Source organism: Microtus pennsylvanicus, chromosome 15 (genome assembly GCF_037038515.1).
Source record: "Microtus pennsylvanicus isolate mMicPen1 chromosome 15, mMicPen1.hap1, whole genome shotgun sequence".
In the NCBI taxonomy this organism is placed as follows: Eukaryota; Metazoa; Chordata; class Mammalia; order Rodentia; family Cricetidae; genus Microtus; species Microtus pennsylvanicus.
In genome coordinates, this window is record NC_134593.1 from 239,555 (window position 1) to 255,085 (window position 15,531).

A 15,531-nucleotide genomic window follows, 5' to 3' on the forward strand; every position below is an offset into this window, starting at 1 on the left:
CAGCACATTCAACCAAAAAGTGCTGGCACATAATCGGTCATTGAATTCATCTCATGTCATGTCCAGTCTCTGTCCCCAAATCCACTGCCCACCTCTGCTCACCTCTGTCCACTTCCCCATGTCCCACCCACCCTGCCCACAAGCACTGTCAAAGCCAGGCCTGTTGGCTCCTCATGGAATCCCAGCATTTAAGAAACTGAGACAGGAGCCAGGCAGTGGTGGCCCTCACCTTTAATCCCAGCACTCAGGAGGCAGAGGTAGGTGGATCTCAGTGAGTTCGAGGCCAGCCTGGTCTATAGAGTGAGTTCTAGGACAGACAGGACTGTTGTACAGAGAAAGCCTGTCTCAGAAAAGCTGGGAAGGAAGGAAGGAAGGAAGGAAGGAAGGAAGGAAGGAAGGAAGGAAGGAAGGAAGGAAGGGAGAGAGAGAGAGAGAAAGAGGAGAAGAAGAAGAAGAAGAAGAAGAAGAAGAAGAAGAAGAAGAAGAAGAAGAAGAAGAAGAAGAAGAAGAAGAAGAAGAAGAAGAAGAAGAAGAGAAAATGAAAAGCTATTGAGGTAGATTGACATTTGGTCCAAGGCCAACCTGAGCTACACTGTGAGTTCAGGCCAGAGCCGTCCACCTCCTTTATGGTACTCTTCTACCAGCTGGCACTGCCTCCAGAATGTCTTGCCCATTGGAATACCTCAGAATGTATTCTATGCCTGCTTACAGGGAGGGTACCCCTGGCTTCTCAGTATATATGCAAGTATCGCTGAGAACGTGCTGGTGGTCTTGGGAAACTATGAACGAAGCAAACAACCATTCTCACCTATCACATGCTCACTCTGTACACCGCATCCAGCACTGCCATCTAATGCTAATGGGTGCAGGCGGTGTGGGGGCCAGCCATGATAATCTAAGCCTGGGCAGGTCACCCAAAGGAAGTTTTTTACTTCCAACCATTATCACCTGGGACTCTGGCCACAGATAAATTTAAATAAGAGGCCTGAGTCTCAGTAGTTTACCCTGAAGCAACACCTGGTAGCAAGCTGAGATTACCCTACCACCACCGCTGTAGCTGTAGACCTGCCAGCGCACCTCACCAGGACCCCGTAGACAAATGTCAGCCAATCAGGGGTCCTGAATCTCAGAGACCCCTCACCCCCACCTTTACTGCTATAAAACCCTATTCTAACTGAGCTTGGGGCTCTATGGTTATTCCAATACGTTGGACATGCGGAGAGACCGAGTTTGCAAACTTGATTAAAATAAAGGCTCTTTGCTTTTACATATGAGACTCGGTCTCCTTTGTTGGTTTTCATGGGACCCCACGGATTAGGGCGCAACAGCCATGGGGTGACTCAGTGCAGGAGATTTAACCCAGAGCTATGCATATGCAGAGCAGCCACTGCTACAGTGCTGCAGGCACAGCCGTTAGTTAGTGTACCTGTGCATGTAGTCAGAGTTAGTGTACCTGTGCACGTAGTCAGAGTTAGTGTACCTGTGCACGTAGTCAGATTTAGTGTACCTGTGCACGTAGTCAGAGTCAGTGTACCTGTGCACGTAGTCAGAGTCAGTGTACCTGTGCACGTAGTCAGAGTCAGTGTACCTGTGCACGTAGTCAGAGTTAGTGTACCTGTGCACGTAGTCAGTCAGTGTACCTGTGCACATAGTCAGAGTCAGTGTACCTGTGCACGTAGTCAGAGTCAGTGTACCTGTGCACGTAGTCAGAGTCAGTGTACCTGTGCACGTAGTCAGAGTCAGTGTACCTGTGCACGTAGTCAGAGTTAGTGTACCTGTGCACGTAGTCAGAGTTAGTGTACCTGTGCACGTAGTCAGTCAGTGTACCTGTGCACGTAGTCAGAGTCAGTGTACCTGTGCACGTAGTCAGAGTCAGTGTACCTGTGCACGTAGTCAGAGTCAGTGTACCTGTGCACGTAGTCAGAGTCAGTGTACCCGTGCACGTAGTCAGAGTCAGTGTACCCGTGCACGTAGTCAGAGTCAGTGTACCCGTGCACGTAGTCAGAGTCAGTGTACCTGTGCACGTAGTCAGAGTCAGTGTACCTGTGCACGTAGTCAGAGTTAGTGTACCTGTGCACGTAGTCAGAGTCAGTGTACCCGTGCACGTAGTCAGAGTCAGTGTACCCGTGCACGTAGTCAGAGTCAGTGTACCTGTGCACGTAGTCAGAGTCAGTGTACCTGTGCACGTAGTCAGAGTCAGTGTACCTGTGCACGTAGTCAGAGTCAGTGTACCTGTGCACGTAGTCAGAGTTAGTGTACCTGTGCACGTAGTCAGTCAGTGTACCTGTGCACATAGTCAGAGTCAGTGTACCTGTGCACGTAGTCAGAGTTAGTGTACCTGTGCACGTAGTCAGAGTCAGTGTACCTGTGCACGTAGTCAGAGTCAGTGTACCTGTGCACGTAGTCAGAGTCAGTGTACCTGTGCACGTAGTCAGAGTCAGTGTACCTGTGCACGTAGTCAGAGTCAGTGTACCTGTGCACGTAGTCAGTCAGTGTACCTGTGCTCTTAGTCAGAGGCCTAGATGGGGTCCAGCCCTTCCCTGCCTTCCTGTGCTGAGGACAGAACTCGGCCTGTGATGTTAAGCATGTACCCTGCCGCTTCCCTCTTTATCCTTCTTTCCTCCTGTCTTTCTGATTTCTGTTTAGTTGGTTAGGTGTTGGGGCGTGGGGGTGGGGGTGGAGTTCTTTAGTTTTGTTTTATTTGAGACAGGTCTCATTCTGTAACCACAATGTAGACAAGGCTGCCCTCAAACTGATAGAGCTCTTCCTGCCAATTTAGATGCTTTTTGTTTGGTTGTTTGGTTGGTTTTAGTTTTTGGATTTTTAAGACAGGGTCTATCTGTATAGCCCTGGTTCTCCTGGAACTAGCTCTGTAGACCAGACTGGCCTCTCACAAAGATCCTCCAGCGTTCTAGGATTAAAGGCATACGCCCCCAAAACCTGGATGTTTCATTTCTTATAACAAGCACATTAGAGGCTGAAGATGTAGCTCAATTAGTGAAATTCTATGTAGCATTTATGAAGACCTGACTTCAGTCCTCAGATCCCAGTAAAACCTGGAGTGGTGATGTAGGCCTGAAATCTTGGCACCCCAAAGCAAAGGGACCCAAAGTTCAAGGTCATGCTTGACCATGTAATAAGTCTGAAGCCAGTCTGGGACCCTGCCTCAAAATAATAACAATAACTATTATTATTATTACATCATTATTAAAATAACTTAAACAAACAAAACAGCTGAATGTGGTGGTGTACACCTTTAGTACCAGCACACAGGAGGCAGAGGCAGGCAGATCTCTCTGAGTTTGAGGCCAGCTTGGTCTAAGAAGTGAGTTCAGGGACAGCCAGGGCTGTTACACAGAGAAACCCTATCACAAAACAACCATAAATAAACAAATAAAATAATACTTACTTTAAAAGATTGTGCCAATAAGAACAACAAAGAGGGGGCTGGAGAGATGGCTCAGAGGTTAAGAGCATTGCCTGCTCTTCCAAAGGTCCTGAGTTCAATTCCCAGCAACCACATAGTGGCTCACAACCATCCGTAATGAGATCTGGTGACCTCTTCTGGCCTGCAGGCATACACACAGACAGAACACTGTATACATAATAAATAAATAAATAAACAAACAAACAAATAAATAAATAAATAAAATATTTGAAAAAAAGAACAACAAAGAGATGACATCAAAAGTTTGAAATCCAAAGCTAGGGAGGCAGAGGCAGGCTGAAATCTGTGAGTTTGAGGCCAGCCTGGTCTACATATAGCCAATTCTAGACCAGGTGTGTCTACATAGTGAGACTCTCAAAATAAACCGACTGGCTGCTCTTCCAGAGGTCCTGTCCTGAGTTCAATTCCCAGCAACCACATGGTGGCTCACAGTCATCTATAATGCGATCTGGTGCCCTCTTTTGGTATGCAGACACACATGAAGGCAGAACACTAAAAAACGAAAGAGAGAGAGAGAGAAACTGAAGTCTAAACAATTACAAAACAGCTACATAAGGACATAAGGCTAGGAGAGAGACTCAGTGGTAGAGTATATGAAAATGAGCAAGGTACCAGGTTCCACACCCAACACTGAGGGAAAATTAGAAACATTTAAAACATACACAATAGTCAAAAGAACAAGATCTGTTTTCTATTGTTATGCATTTATTAGTTACCGCCACTAAAACAAAACCCTGCATCCTTGATCCTTAAGGGATGCTAATTAAACTCAGTGGTATACACACACAAGGAAGTAGTTGGGAAGAGGAAGGGGAGGGCACAAGGGATGTGTAGAGACCGTTCCTGGTTGTCAACTCCACTACGTCCGCTTATTATGTATACAAGCGTTCTCTCTGTGTGTATGCCTGCAGGCCAGAAGAGGGCACCAGACCTCCTTACCGATGGTTGTGAGCCACCATGTGGTTGCTGGGAATTGAACTCAGGACCTTTGGAAGAGCAGGCAGTGCTCCTAACCGCTGAGCCATCTCTCCAGCCCTTGTTTTTGTTTTTCAAGACAGGGTTTCTCTGTAGCTTTGGAACTTGTTCTGGAACTCACAGAGATCTGCCTGCCTCTGCCTGCCAAGTGCTGAGACTAAACGCATGTTTCATCAACAACAACAAGGAATTTTTCTTGATTGAATCATTTGAAGTGGGAAGAGACATGCTAACTCACCTTAAATCTGGGCCACACCTTCTGGTGGCACCCTACAGAAAGCACATGGAGAGAAGAAAGTAGCTTCTCTTTGCCTGCTTGCCCTCATGCTCACGGGCAAATCCATTCCTTCACTGTCATTAGAGCCTGTTTCTTCAGGATTCCATTATATACTGAAGACCTGCTGGAAAATTCATCCTCGTGAACCAAACAACTCTTGGATTCCTGGTTAGGAGACAACCATTATTGAAATAGGCAGACTACAGCCTGAAAACCACTCTGATATATCCCATATATACAGAACCCTGACTAACACAGGGTATAAATATAATTAAAAATATATAGCCGAGCAGTGGTGGCACACGCCTTTAACCCCAGCACTCGGGAGGCAGAGGCAGGCAGATCTCTGTGAGTTCGAGGCCAGCCTGGTCTACAAGAGCTAGTTCCAGGACAGGAACCAAAAAGCTATGGAGAAACCCTGTCTCGAAAAATCAATATATATATACATATATATATTATATACATTATGAAACTAAGAATTGGATATCATCAAGAATATTCTCGCTGGGTGGTGGTGGCGCATGCCTTTAATCCCAGCACTCGGGAGGCAGAGACAGGCAGATCTCTGTGAGTTTGAGACCAGCCTGGTCTACAAGAGCTAGTTCCAGAACAGGCTCCAAAGCTACAGAGAAACCCTGTCTCAAAAAAAAAACAATAAATAAATAAATAATTTTTTTTAAAAAATGATATTCTCAGTACCTAGGAACTGGGGCATACTTAAGCGGCAGAACGTGTCCTTAGCAGGTACGTACGGCCTCGATCTAAAGTTCAAGCCCAGCACAGAAAGAGAAAGGGATTTCTTTCAATACTTAAACAAGCACCAAGGGCTTCCTTTCCTAGGAGTGGTCTCTACATGGAATGAATTCTTAACTGACAGCTTAGCGAATGAGCAGTAGCGTAATTAATTAATTAATTAACTGCTGCTATTAACCCACAATATTGAAGAAAAGGGGGAACTCTAGAGAGGACCAAGAAGTTAAATTACTATCTGTTTGGCTTTCCACCTGTTCCTGCTTCTGGTGTGTCTGTGTCTGTGTGTGTGTGTGCATGTCTGTGTGTGTGTGCGTGTCTGTGTGTGTGCGCATGTCTGTGTGTGTGTGCGCGTGTCTGTGTATGTGCGTGTCTGTGTATGTGTGTGCATGTCTGTGTGTGTGTGCGTGTCTGTGTATGTGTGCATGTCTGTGTGTGTCTGTGTGTGTGCGCGTGTCTGTGTGTGTGTGTGCGTGTCTGTGTGTGTGTGCGCGTGTCTGTGTGTGTGTGCGCGTGTCTGTGTGTGTGCGTGTCTGTGTATGTGTGTGCATGTCTGTGTGTGTGTGCGTGTCTGTGTATGTGTGCATGTCTGTGTGTGTCTGTGTGTGTGCATGCGTGTCTGTGTGTGTGCGCGTGTCTGTGTGTGTGTGCGTGTCTGTGTGTGTGCGCGTGTCTGTGTGTGTGTGCGTGTCTGTGTATGTGTTCGTATCTGTGTGTGTGCGTGTCTCTGTGTGCGTGCGTGTCTGTGTGTGTGTGCGTGTCTGTGTATGTGTGCATGTCTGTGTGTGCGCGTGTCTGTGTGTGTGTGTCTGTATGTGTGTGTCTGTGTGTATGTCTGTGTGTGTGTGCGTGTCTGTGTGTGTGCGTGTCTGTGTGTGTGCGTGTCTGTGTGTGCGTGTGTGTCTCTGTGTGTGTGTGCGTGTCTGTGTGTGTGTTACATAAGTGCACGTATATGTGCTAGAGGTTAGTATGGAGTGTTTTCTCACTTCATTCCATCTTATTTTTTTTAATATTTATTTATTATGTATACAATGTTCTGTCTGTGTGTATGCTTGCAGGCCAGAAGAAGGCACCAGACCTCATTACAGATGGTTGTGAGCCACCATGTGGTTGCTGGGAACTGAACTCAGGACCTTTGGAAGAGCAGGCAATGCTCTTAACCTCTGAGCCATCTCTCCAGCCCTCCATCTTATTTTTTTTAAGACTTATTTTTAATTATGTGTATGAGTGTATATCTGTGTGGAGCTGTGTGCATCAGAGGCCAGAAGAGGACATGAGATTCCCTGGAACTGGAGTTGCAGGTGGCTGTATGTTATCCCACACAGGTGCTGGGAACTGAAGACAGCCCTCTGCAAGAGCAGTAAACACTCTTTAACTGCTGAGTGACCTCTCCAGCCCCTCCACCTGATTGGAGTGCACCAAATGGCTAGACTAGCTGGCCATCAAGGCTCCCACGACCTGCCTGTCTCAGCCTCTGGGACCACAGGCACAGTTCTTTATATGTTCTCATTCTTAAACAGCAAACATTTTACGTACTGAACAGCTCCCCGATTTCTGCTCTGGGTTGCAGCAAAGTGGGAAGAACAAGTTTCTAAGATAAAACCTGATTTCTGGAAGTCCTTTAAGTCATTTAATCTCTATGGGTCCTGGATTCCTCATCTGAAAAGTTCAATTTAGAGATGGTCTCTAAGACCCGTCTAGCTCCAAATCCTGGGACCACAGGGTTTCTCTGTGTAGCCCTGGCTCCCCTAAAACCCAAACTGTAGACCAGGCTGGCCTCACACTCAGAGATGTACCTGCCTCTGCTGGGACTGAAGGTGTGTGTCACCACATCCAGGTGAAGTGACTCCTAATTTCTAACATACTTCAGCATCTGTTCCAGTTGTTCCAAAAACTTGCCTCTGACACTTGACCTCTTCACCTTTCTGGTGTGTTCTCCTTTCTGAAAACTTTGTTAGGGGGTTGGGGTTCTCACTGCCCTGTTGCCTTTTTGTTCCTAATCCCAGGTCTTTATTTTTTTAATGATGGGTAACCTTAGGATACCTGGGATTTTAACAAGCAGTTCTTACAAACACACACACACACACACACACACACACACACACACACACCTCCCCCTCCCCACCCTCATCCTAGCCTCAGCCCTTCCCCCCACCCTCCTTTTCCTGTCCCCATTACCTTTCTCCTCTACACAAACTCCAGTTTCTCTGGTATCTAAAGGAAAGCAAAGAGTGAGCCCCATCCTTCCTCTTTGTAATATTTAAATCCCGCCATCCCTAAGGGAATGAAGTCTGAAAAGGAATACCAGACAAGACTCTGAATGACCCTTCTTGAGCCTCACTCCCTCCTGCTTCCCCAAAAACGCCATGGCAACCGCCACCTGAAAGAGCCAGCCTCTGGAGCAGCCTCTAGAAAGACTGTTTGCTCTCAGCGACCTTCGCGGGCACCCCACCCCCACTCCGCACTGCTGTGTACTTATGAATGTCAAGAGCCAGAATATAGCGAACATTTCCTTGTAGGTGCTCAGTATCTATTTGTTTTGTCCCCTGTGTAACGCTGACTGCCCTGGAATTCACTCTGTAGATCCACCTGCCTCTGCCTCCTGAGTGCTAGGATTAAAGGTGTCCACCACCACTGCCTGCTTCAATATCTTTTTAATCTTGAAGTTTAAGCCACTTTTCAGTTCTGTAGCAAGAAAATAGGGCTCGTGAATGTGAGAAATCAGTAGGACGGTAGGCAACAGTGTCACACTGAGGTACAGAAGTTCCCCTCTCCAGTTACCAGTGTTGAGACCTTGAGCAAGAAGCTAGTCTACCACCCAGTACCCTACTTATATGTTTTTGGGGTTTTGTTTTTGTTTTTGTTTTTAGATTTTATTTATTATGTATACAACATTCTGCCTCCGTGTATGCCTGCAGGCCAGAAGAGGGCGCCAGATCTCATTACAGTTGGTTGTGAGCTACCATGTGGTTGCTAGGAATTGAACTCAGGGCCTCTGGAAGAACAGTCAGTGCTCTTAACAGCTGAGCCATCTCTCCAGTCCTGCTACTTGTATGTTAAGAGCAAGGATGAACAAGGAAAACAAAATGAATGAGGCCTACCTTTTATAAAATGAGATTCTGCAACTAAATCTAGGTATATAGTGTTCCTCTTGTAAAGTTACTTCAATGCTAAAAAGAAAATAATGTATTCAAAGACCCAAAGTGAAGATTACTGCTATGAGTATACATATCTTACATGTATTTCCAGAGTCCTCATTTGGTCCTCTCCCAACTAAACCATCACATGCTAGTTCTTCAGAAGGCAGAAAATGGATCCAGTGACACCTGTGTTTCTATAAACAAACTAGAAAAAGGACAGAGCTGTGTCCTTGAAAAGGTCATCAAATGAAATGCCAAAAGGTTTCTGGCACCTCCACATGACTATAATTTTACTCCTAGGATAAATCCCATTTTGAGTTTGATATCACAATTGCATGACCTTAACACCACTGACAAGCACTGGGCCACAGTTGTACAAACTCTTGAGAAGCATGTCATCCACTCCCGTCAAACACAGGCCTTGTAAGTAATCTGTAATCCTCCACCTGTCTACAGGCCAGGGGTTAGAAGCCAGCAATCGAGGTGATTGTCTCAAACTTCCTCTACAAGAAACATCTAAGAGACTGTTTGAACTCTGAGTTTACCTCCAGAGATTCCGATCGTACTGGGACACAGTGCAAACATGTGAACTCTCCATAAATTCTCCATGTAATTACCATATTGGGAAGTAAAAGGCACTGGGAACTAGGGTTCCCACATGGCTTCTCGCTTGCCTTCCCCTTCTCACAGTTCTGGCTTCATCTGTGACTGTGATGTTGTACTCAGATGACACCGTCCTATGCGAGAAGAAAACTGCACCTCAGGGGCTCTGCAAGCTTTTCTGACCTCTGCAGACACCCGCATTCACACCCACACAAATGAAAATAATAAAAAGAAATCTTTAAAAAGTAATTTGTACCCCAGCACTCTGCATGTATGGTCATGTTGTGGGAATGTGGGACTCCTAACCAGTGGGAAGAGGGCCTGTCTCTGACTCTTTTACTAGCTTTTGGGACCCTACTCTGATTCTGAGTTGGGGAAGTGCTTAGTCCTACTGTGACTTGATGATGCTCTGTGAGACCTGAGTGGAGGAATGGATTGGGTTGGGTTTTTTTTGGGGGGGGGGGTTTGTTTGTTTGTTTGTTTGGCTTTTTTCGAGACAGGGTTTCTCTGTGGTTTTGGAGCCTGTCCTGGAACTAGCTCTTGTAGACCAGGCTGGCCTCGAACTTACAGAGATCCGCCTGCCTCTGCCTCCCGAGTGCTGGGATTAAAGGCTTGCACCACCACCGCCCGGCCTGGAGGAGTGGATTGGTGTGGCGGACTTCTAGACCAGCGAGGAAGAATGACCACCACATCAGGATTCTACTCAGAACACGCTTTACTGGAGTGCCCTTGATTGATGGGGAGCAGGAAAGGAGAGGGCAGGAAGCGAAGGGGGCAGGGAGCTAAGGGGAGAGACAGCAGGAAGTGAAAGGGGGAGAGAGAGAGAGAGAGAGAGAGAGAGAGAGAGAGAGAGAGAGAGAGAGAGAGATAAAGCGAAGGGGCAGGGGCATTTAGGCAGCTGCTTAAATAGGGAATTGGCACACGGGTTGCCCTGTGATTGGCTGCCACCAACAGCTGACACCAGACCGCATCGGGATAGGCTCAAGGAAGCGGGGACAGACGCGCAGCTCTCGAAGGCATAGTCAAATATGGAGTTGTTTATTTCCAACAAGACAGGATGTCAGCGCCATCTTGTAATGGCGATCCTGTCCGGCTCACTACAGATTGGTATGTAGGAAACAGAGTGTGGGGGGAAGTGACTGGGAGGGAAGGAAGGAGGGAAAACTGTGGCTGGGATGTAAAATAAATAATAAATAAATGTATTAATTTTTTTTTAAAAAAAGCAATTTACCCCAGCCTGGTCTACAAAACAAGTTACAGGAAAGCTAGAGCTGTTACACAGAGAAATCCTGTCCCAAAAAAGCAAAACAAAAATTAAAACGCAATTTGTCAGGGCTGGAGAAATGGCTCAGTGGTTGAGAACACCAACTTCTCATCCAGAGAACCCCAGGTTCAACTCCCAGCACCCACATGGCAGCTCACAACTGTCTGTAACTCCAGTTGCAGAGGCTCTGGCCTCCTCCCAGAGATGCGTACACAAGCAATAAAAAAAAGAATGAATGAGTGCATGAATGAATGCACATAAAAATAAATAGGGAGCTGGAGAAATGGCTCAGTGGTTAAGAGCACTAAATGTTCTTCCCAAGGACCTAGGTTCAATTCCCAGCACCCACATGGCAGCTCACAACTGTCTGTAACTCCAGTTCTAGGGGATCTGACAGCCATGGCAAAACACCAAAGCACATAAAAAGAAAAAGTAAATAAATTTAAAAATAAAGATTCATATTTTTTTAGAAGAAGAAGAAGAAGAAGAAGAAGAAGAAGAAGAAGAAGAAGAAGAAGAAGAAGAAGAAGAAGAAGAAGAAGGCAATTTGCCTTTTAATGGTCTCCTGGGAGGGGGAGACAGGGTCTCGCTGTGCAGTCCTGGCTGGCCTAGAACTCCTTATACAGCCCAGAAAGGTCTCCAATTTGCTATTCTGCCTCAGCTTCCTAAGTACTGTCTCAGCCACTTATCCTGGCCATAATGTGAGTTAGTTAGCTAGCTTCATGTTCTTGTCTTGGTTATTTTATTTTAGGCTTTTGAGATACGGTAGCCATGGCTGTCCTGAAATTCACAGAGATCCACCTGTCTCTGCCTCTCAAATACTGGGATTAAAGGCGTGCCCCACCATGCCTGACCCCCCCTCTTTTTTTCTGGTAAGATTTACTTCTATTATTTTTAATTATGTACAGGTAGTGGGGGGTGATGTGCAGCTGAGCACAAGTGTTTGATTGCATGGAGCTGAAGTCACATGCGGTTGTGATCTACCGATGTGGGTGCTGAGAACCAAACTTGGACCCTCTGGAGCACTCCAGCCCTTTGGTTTAGTTTTATTGTGTTGCTGGGGATGGAATCTGTGGCCTACAGAACCTGGGCAGGGCAAGTACCATACAACTGAGACCCCTACCCTTCCTCTTGGTTTTTGCTTGTTTTTATTTTGTTCCATTTGTTGATATATAGTCTCAGGCTGGCCTCAAATTTGCTATGTCACCAAAGATGACCCAAAACTCATGATCCTCCTGCCTGTACCTCTCAAATACTAGGATTACAGACATGGGCCACACCTGATTTTTAGTAGTGCTGGGATTAAACCTAGGACCTCTTGCCTATGTGGCAAGCACTCTACCAACTCACCTACTATATCCCCAGCCTCTTGGTATTTTAATGAGCACATTTAAGAAGATGAGCTACACCAGGCATGGTGGCACACACCTTTAACCCAGCACTCCGGAGGCAGAGGGAGGCACACTTATCTCTGTGAGTATTGAGGTCAACCTGGCCAAGGCTACATAGTGAGGCCCAGTCTAAAATCAAAACAAAATAACAACAACAAAAAACCTCCAACCAACCAATCAAACAAAAACAAAACAAAAGAAGGAGGAAAGGAGGCAAAAGAGATTCTGAGACTCTAGGAAACTTAGAATGGTCTAGAAACCATAACATGAGTTCTCAGTGTTCAGATCAGCCTAGGAGGGATATTTGGTTGCCAGGAAGCAGCAGGGGATTTAGTTTCAGAAAAGAGGACTGTGGAAGAAGCCACAAGTAGGCACAATACTCCACAAAGAAGGAGCCAGACACAGTTCACTATCGTTCCTTATGTGTGCATGGGTGTGTGTCTGTCTGTGTGTACAATGCCTAAGTGCATTGTACCTGTGTGTCTATGTGTGTGCATGGGTGTGTGTCTGTCTGTGTGTACTCTGAGAAGTATATATGTGTTTGTGTATGATGTGTGTTGTATGTGCATGTATGTGTATATGTATGATATATGAATGAGTGTGAGTGGGTGCCACAGCATGCATGTGAAGGTAAGAGAACAACTTATGGACTGAACTCAGGTCATCAGACTTACTCAACAGGTGTGTTTTACCAGCATACTTCTGGCCCCTTAATATACATTCCAGCAAATCTGGAATGAGTTAACTGGCTTATGCTCAAGTGATCTGGTTTTGTGAACTAAAGGCTTTAACAATACTATGAGCCATCCCTAGAACTTACTAGACCAATGGACAATAAGAAAACCCAAAGTGGAAATACTGGTACATATTAGAAAACATCATAAAGAGTCTCAGAGCCACCAGTTTCTCCATCTAGAATATGTCCCTAGGCTCTCAGGAGGGATGGAACAGCGAGGGAAGATGAAATAAGCCCCATTTTCCTATTGGGTGCCCTTCAGTGTCTTGAGAACCAAGTCTTTGGTTCATTTTCCAAGAATTAAATCACAGATTGAAGGGGGAAGATTGCTACTTTCATATTTTCTTGTCACGGGGTCTCTTCCTTTTGCCTCTCTCTCTCTCTCTCTGTCTCTCTCTCTGTCTCTCTCTCTGTCTCTCTCTCTCTCTCTTCATTTTCTTCCCTTCTCTCCTGTCCTGTCCTTTTTTCTTCTCCCTCCCTCTCTCCCCTTCCCCTCCCCTCTCCACTTCACCACACACAGAAATCCCTTTTGAAAGGGGCTTTTTTTCCAATTCAGTGAAGTAAAGTCTTTGCCCCTTTGTGAGGAAGGCTCATTAACATTCCTACAGCAGCATCTCACTTTTGTAACTCTGGAGGGAGGTCAAGAGGCCACGATGGAGAGGTAAAAAGGGGAAAAAATGTGGTAAAGGGGAGGAGGTGGAAGAATGGGGGGGGAAGAGCCCTTCCTATTATAATAAGGCCAGAAAGAAGAGGAAAAGAAGAAGATGGCCAAGACTCAGAAAAAAGGCAAATCTTACAGGTTACACAGATACCTGAGAAAATCAGACTGCTGTGTTCCTGAGCTTCTTTTTCCTCCTCACAAAGGAAGTAAATGATGGGAAGAGGGAAAGAGGCGACAGTCCACTGCCCGGAAGAACCAGAGCCTTTCCTGCCTCCATGTTGGTGTCTCAGTCTAGTGATAACTGATGACCATTAAAATGAGCATTAAAGAGTCAGCCACGAGAGTTTCAAAAAGAGAGGGTGAAACAGCACTCAGGACACTGACAGCAAACATCTGGAAAAGAGTAGAGACTCTGGGAACTCGGGAAACCTCTCCACAAGTGGGGCCTGCCCTGACATCCCCAGCATCCCCTTTCCAGGACTTGTCAGACTAGCTGGAACTTGTCAGACAAGAACACAAAACCTATACCCAGGGTTTGCCATCCTGAAGACCCTGACCAAGAGCACACAAGGGTAAAAGAAGGTAGGACATGGCTGGGCTAGTCTAGACCCAGTCTTACTCAGGTGGACACCATAATTACAAGTTAAAGGACATTACATTAGATGACTAGAGTTATGCTTGTCGCTGGATTCATTTTTAAAATTACGGTGTGGGGTTTTATGCCTATAATCCCAGGACTCTAACGGCTGAGGCAAGAGGAATGCTATGAGTTCCAGGCTAGACTAGACTGTATAGCTTCCGGCTAGTCTGGACTGTATAGCGTCCGGCTAGTCTGGACTGTATACCTTCCGGCTAGTCTGGACTGTATACCTTCCGGCTAGTCTGGACTGTATACCTTCCGGCTAGTCTGGACTGTATAGCTTCCGGCTAGTCTGGACTGTATAGCTTCCGGCTAGTCTGGACTATAGAGCAACAAACAAATAAACAAATAAAATAGATGAATAAATAAAAAATAGTGGATGTCATTTGTTTGTTTTTTTTTCTGACTCAGCATCTCTGTGTGCAGCCGGTGTTGGCCCTAAATTTATGATAATCCTGTCTCCGCTTCCTGAGTGTTAGGAAGGCAGGTGGGCAGCAGCGTGCCCAGCTGGATGAATTCCCTTTGTGCCTTTCCCCTTTGGTGATGGGGATTAAAGCAGAGCCATTCACCATCCTAGGCAAGTACACAGCCCGACTGCTAACCACAAGAAAGTCTGTTACACAGAATCCTTCCCAGTTTTTCTGGGTAGCTCTGGCTGTCCTGGAACTGCCTCAAACTCACAGGTATCTCTGCCTCCTGAGTGCTAGGATTAAAGGTGTGAGCCACTACTGCCCAGCCACAGTTATTTCTGCCTGGGAACACATCCAGAAAATTCAGAGATTGACTAGAGCCTCCTTTTGGCTTTTACTCTGAAGTGCAGAAAGAACTCATCTGCTGTACTCTCATAGGCATCCTTTCCCCTGCAAGACCTGGGCAGGACCAGGAAAGACAGCCGCCTGTGGTGCTATTTTAAATAAAATTCCTTCAGATGTATCACTTTTATTTTTCATACTCACTGTCTTGCCAACATAAAATATGTCCTGGGTCTCTTGGGCAGGTTACCTAACCTCCATGTGCCTTCTGATTTATCTGTAATCGGGATTTCCTGTACATAGTAGCTTTATAAAACCGGATGTGGATGTAGTATATGGTGGTACACCTGCAATCCCAGCACTTAGGTGGCAGAGGCAGGCAGATCTTCTTAGATGTGAAGCCAACCTGTCTACACAGTGAGTTCCAAGCCAGCCAGAGCTACAAGTAAGGGGGGGGGACAGGAAAAAAAACTGCTGTGGAAGGACACGGTCCTTGCTGGATCCCCAAATTCCACGTACAGGTGCAAAGATCCCCAAAGTTGTCCTTTGATCTCCACATTCATGTCCTGTCAGGAACATACATGTATCGTGCACACATACACAATAATAACTTGTTTGTTTGCTTGTTTTCGAGACAGGGCTTCTCTCTGTGTAGCCCTGGCTGTCTTGGAACTCTCTTTGTAGACCAGGTTGACCTTAAACTCACAGATGCTGGGATTAAAGGCTTGTGCTACCACTGTCTGGCTCAATAACGACTTTTTAATTAAAAATTAAAAAGAAAACCCACTGAGCTAATCTCAAGAGTTGTAATACTAAAATACATCATATAAATGAAAATCTGAACAAATGATCAAAGCTACAACTACATGATTATTATAACATCTATTTTCACAC